This window comes from Typopeltis vanoorti, chromosome 14, assembly GCF_054136105.1.
Source record: "Typopeltis vanoorti isolate ZY-2024b chromosome 14, IOZ_Tvanoo_1.0, whole genome shotgun sequence".
Classification (NCBI taxonomy): Eukaryota; Metazoa; Arthropoda; class Arachnida; order Uropygi; family Thelyphonidae; genus Typopeltis; species Typopeltis vanoorti.
The window spans coordinates 22,247,180-22,262,071 of NC_143562.1; positions in this window are offsets into that span (position 1 = coordinate 22,247,180).

A 14,892-nucleotide genomic window follows, 5' to 3' on the forward strand; every position below is an offset into this window, starting at 1 on the left:
TCTCGTGCGCCTTTGGTATGCAATTGCCTGGAGCAAACCACCCCCCTCGCATTACTGCTTCATGACCTTTGGATTTACATCCCCTTTAGAAATTTGTGCAAGTCATTCAACAACTAATACTTATGGCTCTAACAAATATTAAGTATTTACATTTCCACTGTTATTTACACAAACTAGTTTGTTTGAATACCAGATCTTTGTTTTACTAATTATGTAATTAGTGCCTTCTTGTTAGTGGTATTGGACTTTCATCCACCAAAACCAGAGAAGGTTGTATTCATTACAGTAATAATTAGAGCGGTTTCAGTATCTTTCCACCACTCTAGCTATCACTTGTACCTTAATTGCTTGCCATCTTGTTTCTTGAGTACTGACATTGTCTGCGTGTTTTTCAAGTTGTAATCAACTCTTACAACAGGTCTGTTGCTCCTGTGGCAGGGTTGACAGTCTCTTATGAAGCTATGGCCTTAAGAGAGAAGAAGACAGGAAAGATGAAGTGAGTGGTCTGTCCTGAAGAAGATTGGGGGGTTGAATAATTATAGATCATATAGGATTTTTCTATTTAATTTTACTTTTAAGGGACTCTCTCCAGTTTTGGGGGACAGTTTCCCAAAAGTAGATTCTTCAACTCAATGGACTAGACAGTTTTGTCTTTTAATTTGTTTGGTGTTTTCCCTTACTGTTAATGTTTTTGCCTATGTTATATAATTTTATTTTAAGTTATTTTAATTTAATTTTATATTTTTAGTTTTTATTAATTTTTTAATTATTTAATTAATTATTTATTTAATGATTATTTAATCCTTAATTTTGGTATAGGATAATGATAACTAGCTTTTCTTCTTTGCATTCAGAGAGTTGCTCAGAAGTTAGTTATTTGGGAATTTTGAATAATTGTTTTCATTCCCATACCTCTGCATTAACATTGCTTATTAGGTGTATGTCAGAGGCTTGGGGAAAACACTTCTCTAAAAGTGATAGAGATATTGGTGTGCTTGTTAGCCTGGTTAACATATGCTCTGGTGGCATTATTTAAGAGTATAGTACCATAGGCTTTAAGTAAATAATGAACCTAAGAGGTTGATTAAACCTGAGCATGGGGGCCAGGCTAACATAAAGATATGTTTAGGATTAAATTATAATCAATTTTAAAAGTGAGAATTTGGGGATAAAAAGATAATAATAGTAAAAAAAAAAATAAATAAATAAATAAATAAATAAATAAAAAAGGGTTGTTGTGGCCATTTTGTTTACTTTTCTTGGAATTGATCATGGGAGTTTCAGAATGATGCTGCCTTCAGATAGGTAGCATAATGCAGGTGGGGAACTCCATCTTTTCCTGAAAAGATTTGGTCCCAGTTCTGCTAACTGTAGTCTCAGGTAGTTTTTGATTGATGCTCTTGAACTTCTTTTAATATCCTCTATTGTTTTCTTTTGTTTTTGATATGTTACAATATTCCTAATTTTCCAAATGTGATATTTAATTTCAATTAGTAGGTAGAGCAGTTGATTTTTCAAGCTTCCTTTCCCTGGTAGGTCTTGAAGGTATAGTGCTTGTTCCTTCCTGAGTGTGGGTATGTTGAAGGTGCTGCTTACATTAGCCCATATTTGTGTTGCCACTGCGCATTCATAGAACAGGTGTTCTTGGGTTTCTTGTAGGGTGCAAAAGGCACAATTTGCACTTGGAAGTATTCTCCATTTCAGGAGTTTTGCATTTACTGGTAAGATGTTGTGCAACATCCTCCAGTTAAAATTGTGTCTGGATGGGTAGGTGTACTTGAAGTAACAGTGTTTCCATTTTTCCTTTTCATGGGGGAGTGTGTCTGTTGGAATGTTGTTAATTGCCTGTAATATGTCCTCTTTTTTTAGTTCTTGAAGGTGCTGTTTGTTCTTCTTTGTGGTGATGATTCTTACTTGTCTAGATATGGTTCTGTAGTATTCTGATGAAATTTTTGCCTTTTCACCACTGTAGGTTTGGCCTGTGAACATTTTGTACTTTACTCCTAGCCAGTACTGGCACATTTCATGGGAAGAGTGTGCAGTTTGCATAATCTTAATTACCTGCATAATTTTCTCTACTGAAAGCATGTCTTTTATTCTTGGGATGTTCAGCCCCCCCTTGTTCCTTTCTTTGAGCCAATTTGTCTTTACTGACCTTTGCCTTTTTATTGTTCCAGAAAAAGCTGTAGATGATGTCTTCCAGTCTTTTAGTTTGTAGTTTGCTGAGTGGAAATGGAGTTGTGTAGTATTTTATCAAGGGGATCATTAACTGTTTGATGATTTGTGCTTTTCCAGTGGCAGTTAAGAGTACAGATTGCCAGGTTTCTTTTATATAGATGATTTTCTTAATTAATTCTTCTTCGTTTTCAAGTTGGCCTAGGTGGTTGAAAGGAATTCCTAGTATGGTGATTGGTGCTAGATGTTGTGTTGCACCAGTAATAATTTTGATTTGTTAATCTGAGATCCTGTTATTCTGTTGTACTTTTCTGTTGTCTGGAAGAGAGTTTTAAGGGCAGTATTGTTGGTTATGATGCAAGTGACATCATCAGCATGTAGAACACATTTTATTTCATGTTTCTTTGTTGGTGTTATAAATCCTCTAATTTCTGAGTTCTGTCTGATCATTTTTGCAAGCAACTCAATTTGTGTTACATATAAAGCTGGTGAAACAGGGCAGGGCAGCCTTGCCTTACACCTTGCATTATGTTGATGTCTTCAGAGAGGTTACCATTGATTCATATTTTGCTAATTATATTCTTGTATAGACAGTTTATCATACGTTGGAAGTGTGGGCCATAGTTATGTGCTGTTAAGAGTTCATGGTTAACTCTGTCAAAAGCTTTGCTTTGGTCAAGGGAAACCAGTGTTGCATTTATTTTTTTTTCTTGAGTGTACTGGATGATGTCTCTGATTAAACTAGTTGTCTGGAAGGTGTGTCTGCCTGGTATAGCACAGGTTTGATTTGTGTGTATTATTGTTTTAGTGTTGGGCTCAGTCTGTTGGTTATTATTTTGGCTAATATTTTGTAGTCAGTGTTCAGTAAGGTAATAGGCCTCCAATTGCTGACCTGCAATATGTCTGTCTTAGGCTTTGGGATTAGGGTTATAATTCCTAGTTTCTGTGAAGGTGCTAATTCACCATCTTTGATGAGTGTGTTGTAGACTTGTGTCAGGATGGGAGCTAGATTGTTTTTAAATGTTTTGTAAAAGGTACTCCCAAGTCCATCTGAGCTTGGTGATTTATTTACTTTCAGTGTGGAGATTGCCTGCTTTACTTCTGTTTCTGTAATTTCTCTTTCCAAGTCCTCTCTGTCTTTTTGTGGTATCGTAGGTAGGTTACTGATTATTTCCTCCCATTCCTTTTTGTTTGATTGTTTTGTGGCATGTAGTTCTCTGTAGTAAGTTGTGAAGATTTTACTTATTTCTTTAGAATCTGTAACTGTTAAGCCTAGGTGCTGTATTTCCTCTATTGCCTGTTCCTGTCGTTGTTTTTTAATTTGGTTGTAGAAGGGCTTCGTGAATTTTATCTCTGCTGTTATGTTGGTCAACCTGCTTTTTAACTGTAGGGTGTTTAGTTGTGTTTCTTTGATTCTTTCTATTTCTGATTCATACTTTTTGATTAGGTCCTTCATTCTGGGCATGTTGTGGTTGTTTGAGCCAGCTTTTAGTATATTGATTTTCTTGTAGAGTGTGGAGGTCATCTGTCTTTGTTCTTTCTTTTTGTTTTTTTCCCATTCCATTATTATTGTACGACATTTCCCCTTTAGGTTTTCCCACACTTCCATTAGTGGTCTTTGAGTTCTGCTTTGTTCTGTTTTTACTGTTTCCCAGTTTGCAGATACAGTCTCTTCCAGTGTTGCTAGTAGATCTGGCTCTTTCATTAGAAATGGGTTCATGCGCCAGAATCCAGGCCCATGATTTGGTGGTTTGTAATTTATGTTGATGATTACCATCATGTGGTCTGATGGATTTTTACTGTTATTTACTGAGACTGTATCTGTTGAGTCTAGGAGGTGATGTAGATTTTTACTGAGGTAAAGCCTGTCTATTCTCGTGGATACTCTTCCATTGGTCCAAGTGGGTGGGGGTTGGGTTGTATTTAGGATTTTGTGTGGTTCTTCCAGGCTGTATTTCACACATAGAGTGTTTAAGTCGGTTCTGCCTTGTATTCCTCTATGGGTGTTGCCTCCTATTTTATCTGATTCATCTGTTAAGCAGTTGAAGTCACCTCCAAATATGTGCTCATGGGGCCCTTCCATATAAGTGTCAAGGTTCCTAAAGAAAAGTGATCTTTGGTGTCGATTGTTGGGTGCATATATATTTGTGAAGTTTACTCTTTGGTTTCCCAGTTTGGTTATTACTGATATTATTCTTCCTTCTTGGTCTCGTGTGCTGGAGATGGTTTTTCCTGGAAAGTTTGCTGCCAGGATTATGGCTGTTCCCCTGGCAATATTGCTTCCTCCACTCCAGTACACTGTGATGTTGTGTATTTTCTCCATTTTCTTGATTTCTGTGAGTTTGGTGATATGGGTTTCCTGAAGGAAAAGAACATGAATGCCTTTTATTTTCATTTGATTGATTATTTCCCCTTGTTTTTGTGGAGTTATGCAGCCCCTTGTGTTTAGGGTACCTATTCTGAGAAGTGTTCTAACCATTGTTGAGTTTTAGGATTTTTTCCTCCTATTTTGATCTGGTTCCTTTTCCTTTCACTTTCCTGCTATTTTCTTTGGTCTTTTCATTGACAGTAGTGGAGTTGCTGTGACATACTGTTTCAAAAGGCATATCTAGTATGTCAATTTCTGCTATATTTTCTCTGTTTGTTGGGCAGTTTTTTTGGCTGTGATCTTTTGTTTCTGAAAAGGTTTCTGTTGTACTATTAGTTTTAGTGTCATCCTTGGTTTCTTGGTTTGAAGGTTGGTTCTGTGTTGCTCTATTCTCTGTCTTTGTATGGTGAACCGGGGTTGCTTTTGGGTTTGGGCATGCCTCTGTTCTGCTTTTAGTTGTATTATTCTGTTTTGCTTCTCTTGGCTTGCTCTTGATCGAGCTAATCTGTACCTTGGGAGTAGTTGATGAGTTGGACTGTGGGGTAGGCAGTGATTGTGTTCCACTGCTTCTCTTGGTTTTGATTTTATCATCAAGTGGGATACTTCCCCTTTTTTCTCCATCATTGTCATTGTCTTCAATTGATTCCGGAATTATTAGCTGCTTAGGGGTATTTCTAACATTTCCTACTGTAGGATTCACCTTATCATCACTTTCTCTGGTATTTGTTATTGGCATCCCTTCTAAATTTGGTTGTTGGTCTGATTCTTTGTATTGTGTGGTAGTGTTTGTAGTTTTAGAAGGTGCTGGAGGGTTTGGGGTTGTTGAGTGTTTTGCATTTCCCTGTATTGACAAAATGTCACATTCTCTTTCTGAGTTACAGTGATGATCTTGCATCTGTGTTATTGAGATTTCCTGACTTGTGGTTGTCTCTGTTTTCTCATTTTCTGTAGGTGGGTGTGTAGTACTTCTTGTATCTTTTCCAGTTAGTGTCTCCAGTGTTTCAACACTTGTTGTTAGGGTAGAATTTGGTTTGCCATTTTCAATTTTGTTATCTCTGGATATCTCTTTTCCTGTTATGTTTGCCTGAGGTGTGCTTAAATTCTTTTTATTCACGGTGGTTGAATTCTTGCTGATTGCATCAGCAAATGTTTGGATTTGGCACTGATATGCCCTATCAGTGCCACATTTTGTCTTGAGTGCCACATTTCCTGCATGGGGCAGTGCATGTTGGCTGGGTGTGGCCAATGAGAGAGCAGTTCCCACAGCATGAATTAGGACAGTCTTTTGCAAGATGACCTTCTTCGTAGCATCTACTACATAATTTAGTCATTCCTGGGTAGGTTATTGTACCAACATAGCCTTGGATGTCTAAAAAGTTGGGTACCATTTTTAACATGTTAATTTTTATGTGTACAATGCCATTTTCTACTGTGGGAAAATTCTTAAACACTAGCCTCTTAATGCTCAGAACCTGCCCATACTTTTGGAAGACAGTTTGCAGATTATCATCAGTAATTTCTACTGGAAGTCTTCTAATTGTCATGGTTATTATGTTTGATCCGACCACACTATACCCATCACATTCAATCCCACTAGTTATATCATCTACAGTCAGCCATGTTTCACTAATACCTATAACCTGTGGTCTGGAAGTGCCAACCATGGCCAAAAACTCTTCCTTCTTGTTCCTAATACTCCTAGTATTAGTGTACATGAATTTAAGACCCCTATTAGCCCCAACCCTACCTTGATGCCTTATATTAACTATCTCGCTCAGATTTGTTGTCCTTATTTGCTCTGGCATATTATATTCATTCTTACATTCAACTGCCTCCATAAGGACTGTATATCTACTCTCCCCCCCCTTTAACAAATCTAGTTTCCCTGAATTTGCACATCCACTACATTCAGCAACACTTTCTCAAGTCTTCTTACACCATAACCATTCAAATGCAAGCCATCCATCTTATATAGATCCTTTCGCCCATCAAACTCACTCCACACATCCACAAATTCCACACCATTCGTCATACATAACCCATGCATAAAGTCATTCGCAATTATGGCCCTCCTTTTAAACATTTCACTGTCATCCCGTGGCAAAAGACTAATCATTCTAACTCTCTCACTCTTTTCTTTTGCTACCTCAAACAATTCATTCAGGTCTTCTATCATTTCCATTTTATCTCCTTTCAAATCATTCGTACCTGCCACAACAATCATTTCTTTCACCCTTTCCTTTTGCTCTCTAATAGACTCAGTTACGTCCTTTATGGTCACACCAGGTTGGTACGATTTTGTCAAATCCTCTACTAACACACCTCGTACTAACGAGTCTCCATACAGCACTCTGTCCTTCAGTTTGTTCATGTTCACATTCATACGTCTATTTTTCCTGTCATACCTTTTATTATTGGTTGGTTCATTCAGTCTACTTTTGTTCATGCACTCTAGCTGCTGTTTTGCTCTTTCTATCGCACTATTCAACAACGCGATCTCACTCAATGCATCTATCTCATCTTTTTTATTCTCTGAGAAACCATTTATACTATCATTCACACTTTCTACATTCACACTCTCACAATTTTCATGTACAACCTTGCCGTTTCTTGTCATATCCCTATTTCCTTCATTCTGAAGGTTGACAAAAATATCACACTCACGATCCGAAATACACTTCAATTCCTCATTCTCCCTACATTTTCTACACACATTCAATCCTTTATTATCATCTAACCACACTCCAACCGCACTCCGCAAATTTCACAGCTAGTACACTGACTCATTTCTTTTATACTACCGTTCTTTGATAAGGATGGCGAACCATCATTACTGGCTGCCATTTTCCTTCACACAGGTGCCATACTTATTTGCAACGTGTTTTGTCAAATTATACGTTATAACACACCAAAAACAGACGCACTAAAATACGCAAGGCAAACAAAACAAAACTACACAATATTAAGTAATTTGTATCGATAACTGAAAATGATACTTATCTTATCTGGAGCTTGCATGAACACTACACATTACGAATTCATCTAGCGGCGACTTCCCGACATAGATTATGTTATAAAACACTTTAGTACACTAACCACACTAATAAAGCTCCAATAATATACCAAAATTACACACTTAAGTCCATTAAATTGAATCCAAAACATCAATAAATCAACAAAAATCACAAATCTCTCAGGAGCTCTCCGATAGCACGTCCGTTCACCAGCTAGCCTCGACACCCGACATAAAAAAACACTTCGCTTAGCACGGAAATACTTCTAAATCTCAACACTCTATCATGCAACGTAGAACTTTAATCTACAGTCGTGGCAAACTATCCCCTTAGATTATATAGGTTAGATTTTTATGAGCAGTGCATTGGTGTGCATGAATCAGGCAAATTATTTGACAAAGAAAACAATTTATTCATACAAATCAAGTTACAGTAAAGGTTAATTCTAAACACACAAAATAATTCTGGCTTTATACTTCTCATTAACATTATCTTGATGCTTAAAACTATTTAACCTAGTTCAACAATTTTCACTGCATACTCAGACCATGGTAATAATTGTGCCTATACTTAATTCATATATTAAAAATGGCCTGCAATGCTATACAACAGGCAAGTTAAATACTAGGTAACAATAAACGCTATCTTATCTCAAAATTAAGCTGGTAAATTCTCAATGTATAGCTAACTGCCTACAGTCCTTAAACAATGCTAACAAACAAATATGGTAGAGCAAAATTTGCTACAATTCTTGCCTTTAGTTAATCATATATAGAATACCTTACTTTGTATTAAATCATCTAGTCCACATCAGTAGATCCTTGAGATCATTACCATCTGTTTTATACTGATATTTCCCTTCACTTACGGGCACCTTTTATCGACATCGATGGGGCATTTCTGCTGACGGCAATCAATAAGCACCTTAACTCATTTTTTTCACTGTTTAAACGACCCGTTTAATATCTTCAGGTATCTGTTGGCTGGAATGGGTCCCCCTGACCTAGAATCGACAGGACATCCACGAACTGGGAGCCGGAACAGAAACTTGGGCGAATGCATGCTTATCCAGCGACGACCATCGATAACGGCCTCTCCTCTTTAATGGTCCACTGCCTACCTATGACCGACTTTCCCCAATGAAAAAACTGCTGAGTGACCTGCTACGTGACGAACGACCTTCGAACCGCCTCCCTCTTTTTGTCCTCTGTCTCCCCCTTTTAAGCTGTTTCATTGACCTTGGATTTTGCTACCCTTTCATTCCCTTGGGTATTAACATGGGTCTGCACCCACCACCTTTTTTTCATAGCTGCGTTAAGGTGGGAAATCCCGTACATTATTGACCTTCGTAATTGTGATAGCCTTAGGTCTTATTTTAATCCTTCTGGGATTTTTCTTTGTCTTAAACATTCTATTAATAAAATTCATTTATACATAATTTTCTTTGTTCTTTGTTGTTGTATAGTAATTCAACAGTTAGAGAGATTTTTACAAAAATTACAAGCAAATCAATCTAATTTAAATTTCTAAGTAAAATCAGTATAGAAAGAATTTAATTTTAAATTTCTGTCTATACAGGATTTTACACTTTGAATAATGCATTGTACAGGTAGGAAAGCAGGATATGATTCATCATTCTCAAGAAGCCCTTTAGTTTTATCCCTCATAGCTGGAGTTCGGTTGCAATGCTGACAATTTTTTCTCGCTATACCGAAGCTTTTGTAAGTGCAACATTGAGAGCTTCTTTGATGTCAGAGTTGCATGCTGTATCTTTCAACGCTATCACGTCCAATAGCTCTTCCTTGATGCAGGTTGTGAGATAAAAAGTGAACAAATGTAGCTAGTTGTGGTTTGTCCTGAATATCTGTAGATTCATCCAAAGCCAGACTAAATTCAGCAGTTTTTCGAGTTATGTACAATGTCAGCATTGATAAAGGAATTTCTTCTTTCAATTGTTTGCCTGGAGACTGGCATCTGTTCGGTCATTTTGAGTAATTTTTTATTATCCGGGTCTAAAACTGATTATTTGTGCACTATTCTTCTTGACAAATTTTCCTGTCGTGTATGGACATTTTGCTGGTGCAATAATAAACGCTAAAATATATCCAGCCTCAGTAGTAACATCGGCCTCTTTAGTAAACATGGACATCAATTTACTCTAACCATGTTCTTTCAAGGTTGAAAGTTTAGTTCGCCTCGGATCAGAGCCAAGAGGAAATTCTTTACTAAAATTACCGAGATGCGTGTCATAATGACTCTTGAGATTGCTGGCTTTGAATTACACAAGTGTTATTTGGCATATGGCACACATCGGTTTACTTTGTCGTTTCACAAAAAGAAACTCCTCTTCCTGCTTTGGCCTAAAACCTCTGTGTTTCTCTTCATATTTACGTTTTATTGCGACATTTCTAAGCACTAAAAAGAGCCCAACGATAACAAGCACTGTCAATGGACTCGCACAACATGTTGAACGATACTGATAGATGAGTGCTGGAAGTGTTATGTGTTTTGGCAGGTGGCATAGCTTCTGAATCCCCACCACCCACCTCACCATGTGCACACCAACTTACTTGCATACCATCGTATCAGTCAACGGTTGCGGCTCTTCTAAGTCTTACTGGAATTATTTTGGCTCCAAAAGGACTCGCAGTTGGCCACCCCCCTTCTCCAAATGCACCCCCAAGTGACTAGAGTTTCGCTGGTTCTGCTCATCATACGAGCAGAACCAGGGGAAACTCATATCTTCCCTTGACTAGCACTTCCTCCAAGCAGCGAACTCCAAAATTATTTAGATGATGCCATCCTTCAAATATAATTCCTTTCATTTATCAAATTGACACCATAATTATAAGAACCAGGTTCTGTTCCTTCCACATAACTATCATGGCCCATCTATTCCATTTGTTCCTGTCATAACGTTTCAGCAAACTTACGATCATCACACTCTCTCCTTTCTCTAGCTCATTTTCAATCGCAGTCACATCCTCTCATCCATTTTTCTTGCCTTTCAGATTCAGGTCCTTTATATCATACCTACCAACACTGTTAACTCATTCACTTGACTTATTTGCTTTGTACTTTTAATAACCAGTCACCTCTTTAATTTTTGCTCCTGGAAAACATGATTTCATAACATCTGTATCATGCATACTCCTTATAATGATATTACCATATAATATGATCTGTTTATTGTTCTTCGTGCCACTTTTTCTTGTTCACCTCACTTTCTAAATACTTTCCCTTCCCTAATTTGTTCTGTCTTACTGATGATGCTTTTCACATCTATTGATCTTGCAGATCTTTCACTATTTCTGGTAGAAAAGCTTATTTGCTGGCAATTCATAACTATTATTTTTGACTGAATATTAATTACAATAATTTTGATATATCCACTATTTCAGTATGATGAAATTGCCATCATCAGGAATCACAGAACAATGATATGTGCATGCAACCATTAAAACTGGGTAAATGCCCCTAGTGGACTCATTTGAGTGATTTAGAGCAGGTGTTCCCAAACATTTTAGATCGAAGGAGCCCTTGTGCCAGAAAAAATACATGCTGGTGCCCTCATAATTTTTTTACACTAATATTATGAACATTCAGTAGTGACAGTTAAATTTACAGGTCTGATAAATATTTAAAGAAAAAATACGTTTCAGATCTTATTTGTGCGAAAAAGTTCCACTTGCAAAATGTAAGACTTAAATTGGTATTGGGGGGGGGGGGGGTGTAGGCTTGCTTTTGATCACAAAGTGCTACAATATTTTGAGTTATGGCTGTCACAGTAAGTGCAAATCATCTTCTATATTTAGCCTGTTTCTAAATTTAGACTTTGTAGCAGTATACAGCGAAAATGTTTGCTCACAAAGATATGTTGTTGTAAAAGGCATCAAAAATTTTTTCTAAGGTGTATGTGTAGTTGTGGCCACAAGCGAGTATGTAATTGCTTTCGTCTTCACAGTAAAAGATGATAGGTTTAAAATGGTGTTTTTCTGAGGTGGTTGAGTCTTAAAAACTAAGTTGTTGTTTTTTTTTAATGCTGTCATACTGTAAAATATTTTCTTTTCTTTGTCTTTTGTTGTTGTTCTTTTGGGTTTTCGTTATTTCAATTGCTCTCTCATAAATGTTTTTATTCTACTCACTTCTTACTTAATTTCGTAAATTCCTTTATTTAATCTTATCTTTATCTTGCTACTCTGTTTACCCTAATCCTTAAGTTCTACCTTCGGGAGATCTCTAGAAATTTATTATTTATTTATGACTGCGCCACTAAAGTTCTCTTAATAGCAAAAGAAGACATTCCCCCAGTAGATTAATAAGTTATATATCCTTTCTTGGCCAAGGTTTGTAGTCATGGCTTCAAGTGCATTCTCTATCTTGACTCACTTCTTATCTTATGGTTCCTGCTTATAAGATCAAATTAAGTTTTTTGGATCAGTTCATTACAAAAGATAAATCAGACGACCTTTGTATAATAATAAACAAGCATTTTTAATGACTAATTGAATAATTGTTCACAATACATAAAATCAGGGGAGATCGCTCTCATATTCAACAACCAAATTTACGTCACAAACAACAAATAATTACATTTTACGTACAGATATTATGAGTGTATGTATACATTTCAGTTTCAATTACGCACCTTATATAACTCTCAAAGCAATCTCTCATAACCACTTAATTAAATATTAATAATCACATCAGCAGAATTCTTAACTCTGAGCTTAATCAATCTTATGACAAACAACAGGTAAATTCACTAACATAGGATTGTCATGAGTACATATAGTTATCAATCTAATCACTTAGCCCAAATTGCCTTTCGGGAAATTAACTGTGCTCAGTTTCACATCCATTTATAGTTACACACCTCCACAAGCATTATTCACATGTAAGTTATTATTACCTTATTCTAAATATCTTATCAGGTCATTAGGGGATTCTCTTGTATCACAAAAATTAAACGAATAAACAGACTCATGGGTTTCTTCCTGCTTTGTGTATACCTTTCTTCCCTGCTCTGCTTCGGCGTTTCAAGGTTCCCTCTCTGCTTGGTGTTTTGGAATTCTTCATTCGGAGTCACAGAGCGCCGATACGTCGTCGTTAGCTAGGGATACGAGGAGAGATTTTCCAGCGTCTTAACAGCCCAGTGAAGAACTACGGCGGTTGGGGCATGCACGGACTCAATAGAGCGGCAGAGCTTTAGGACCGACTCGACCAGATTTCTCTTTATTTGATCGCCTCTGGATATCCTCGACTGTGAACTGGAGCGGCTCTCGGTGGATGGACCTCCATCTTCCTCCCTCTGACTAATGACCCCTCTCGATCTCGAACTCACGTGGTCAAGATTGCCCAAGATGAAAAACGTTCTCGTTTCTTAAGATCCATGTCTTATATCCACCTGTACCCCTGAACCTTGGATTAAGTTTTTGGGACCCCTTATGTTCCCGCACAATTCTTCCATATGGGAAGTGCTGCACTAGAATTGCTGCTACATTGAACACCAACTTCTGGATGATCCTATAAGATGCATCAAACACGTCAGCAGACAAAGTTACAAAAAACGAGAACCCCAAACAATATTTCGTGACTTGTGATTCTCGAACTTTCGCCGACTTCCTTATTTTCACGTCTTTAATCCGATTTTGTGGCCTTCGGAACTTCCTTTTGATTCACGCCGCCCCTTTATATACTGACCTTGAAGGTTACCTGAGATTGAACTTGTAAACAACTATCAAAGAATCTACCGATCTCAAGGCATTGCCTTTGGCTTTGACAATTCTACATCTTTTTCTTAAACAATGAGCAAGTAAATTCCCTTTGGGCTTATCATACTCTTTATACAATAATCTAACATAACGAAATAGAAATATTTGTACAAGGTTTTTAGGATGTGTTCCTTCTGTAAAAAGTTGATGTGTTAGAAAAATTACAATTTGTGCAACATCGAATTTTTACAATACTTCATGGTGTACCGACATACTTTTTGTAACTTTGTCTGCTGACGTGTTTGATGCATCTGATAGGATCATCCAAAAGTTCGTGTTCAATGTAGCAGCGATTCTAGTGCAGCGCTTCCCAAACTTATGGATGTAAAGGCCCCTTTGGAAAAATCAAAATATTTCACGTCCCCCATCGGGAAAAAAAATCATAATGCAGACATGTATTAGTATAATATTTATTGTATTTATATTCAATACAAAACATACATAGCAAATATTGCAAAAATCAAATGCAAATATTACATCTTTAGCATCTTACGTATTTGACATGGCAATGTAAACGTATGCTCCTTTTGCCTAATTGTAAACATTTCTCTATATATTTGCCTCTTTATATTATTACTTTATTATGTTGCATTCGGCTGCACCTTTTGTAATATCTTAATTATTATTCTCTATCTCTTGCTAACCTCTTACTCTGTCTTATTGACTTACTCATTCATACAAAAATCTATTCCACCTTTCGCACTACTTGTCGTGTGCCCAAGAGTACTGGAAAATTTGATTTGTTTGTTCAGACTGTGCCACCAGTATTCCTTTCTCGGCATAAGACTCAGTAATACGGCTGATAGATCTCTCTCACTCTCTAGCATAAATTCCTTCAATAAAAATAGCATAAACAGTCGTGTTCCAAATGCACTTAAATTACGCTTCTAATACCTTAGTTGTTTCCCGCTCTCAGGTCCGAGCTTATTTAGGAACAGTGCATTGTAAGCAAAAGATCAGTTTATTGACTAATAATAAACACATTTATTTACACTCATACAAAAGGACATTAATTAAATGATAGGGAGGTTACTCTCTCTACCTATCCATTTAAAATTCAGCTTTAAAAACTTCCCTCTGCAATTCTAAACAAACTATACAACATAGATATTCATATCTATGTTGTATAGCTTGTTTAGAATTGCAAAATTGTTTTCTTATAAACAAAACAATTCTAATCTATTCATAAAGAAATTTACTTGTTATGCCAAGTTTTCTCACAATGTATTCCAATTACTAACAAATCAAAAGATTTTCTTATAGACACTGCTTATTCCTAATACCTTATATCTTATTAGACCATCTGAATTATTTCCCCTAGATTACATAAAAGAAAACAACATAAATTGGAATAGACTCACATAGGCTCTGTCGTCTGGGTCATGCACTCATTCATGGTTCTGCTCCAGAGTTCACAGACTTTTCTTCCATCTCAGGCCTTAGATTTCTTTCTACAGTGTCTTGCTTCACCGCGTCTCATCGAGGTGTTGGCGGGATTTTAGTACACTTATTTCTGGGACCCATGGGTTCCTGCAAGGGGGGGGGTCCAATGTGCTGAGCT